This window comes from Cebus imitator, unplaced genomic scaffold (genome assembly GCF_001604975.1).
Source record: "Cebus imitator isolate Cc_AM_T3 unplaced genomic scaffold, Cebus_imitator-1.0 Scaffold79, whole genome shotgun sequence".
NCBI lineage: Eukaryota > Metazoa > Chordata > Mammalia > Primates > Cebidae > Cebus > Cebus imitator.
The window spans coordinates 1,092,690-1,093,496 of NW_016107394.1; positions in this window are offsets into that span (position 1 = coordinate 1,092,690).

The following is an 807-nucleotide window of genomic DNA, read 5'->3' on the forward strand; positions in this document are numbered from 1 at the left end:
TTTGTAGAGATGGGGTTTCACCATGTTGCCCAGGCTGGTCTTAAAATCCTGGGCTCAAGCGCTCCAACCACCTCAGCCTCCCAAGTCCTGGGATTACAGGCGTGAGCTGTACCACCTGACCTTCATTTTCTTACTAGTATCTTTCAATTACAAGATATTTTTAGTTATGATGAAGTCCAAATAATCATAACTAGTTAGTGCTTTGTTTATCAGTTTAGCTTTTAATTTTGGGCCTATGATCCAACATGAATAAAAACCGCATATGTTATAACCTAGAGTTCAAGATTTATTTTTCACATGAATATTCCATTGTTTCAGCATTATTAAAGATTTTCTTTTCCATACTGACTTGCTTTGGCAACTGGATCAAGAAAGTGAAAAAGAAAGTGTCAATACTACACTTTCTTAATAATGATAGTATTATAGTAAGTCTCAAAATGAAGTAGTGTAAGTCTTCTAACACTACACTTCCATAGTGGTTCTTATTATTTTAAACATATACATATTAAAATCATATATATTTTTAAATCAATTTTTTCATTTCTACAAAAATTATTGCTAGAGCTTTGATTGCATTATATTCAATTTTTTAATTGTGTTGTACTGGCTAGGACCTCCAACACATTGTTGAATAAAACTAGTAAACCAGACATCTTTGCCTTGTTTCTGATCTTTGTTTTTCTTTTATTAACACCTTCATTGAGATGATTCAAATACTATACAATTCACTCATTTAAAGTGAATGGTTGCAGTCTGGTTTCTAGTATATCCATAGACACATGCAACCATCACCACAGTCAATTTTAG